Below are 333 nucleotides of genomic sequence, written 5' to 3'. Positions count from 1 at the left end.
TACACGATGAATTTGGCCAAGGCCTACATATTCTTCAGGAAGAGCCTCTCAATAGTCCACTGCATATGTGCGCTGTGCGTGTATACATCATTTCTGTTACCATAGAAAAATGTTGTGCTAATCGCTAAGCTAATGAACTGCTGCAATGCAGGGAGAAGATGATTTTCAAAGCGAGCTTGGTTCAGGGTCTTCCATTCTTGTTCTATCAGGGCAACAATTTTGGTAATGGCCACTTCACTTGTCACGTTGTACTCATTGATGTAACACTCTACGGTGCTTGCCAGATCCCCCTTGCATTTTCGACGCTGTATGATGACATCAATAATCATCTTT

The sequence above is a fragment of the Triticum dicoccoides genome, chromosome 2A, assembly GCF_002162155.2.
Source record: "Triticum dicoccoides isolate Atlit2015 ecotype Zavitan chromosome 2A, WEW_v2.0, whole genome shotgun sequence".
In the NCBI taxonomy this organism is placed as follows: Eukaryota; Viridiplantae; Streptophyta; class Magnoliopsida; order Poales; family Poaceae; genus Triticum; species Triticum dicoccoides.
This window is presented reverse-complemented; position numbering follows the sequence as displayed.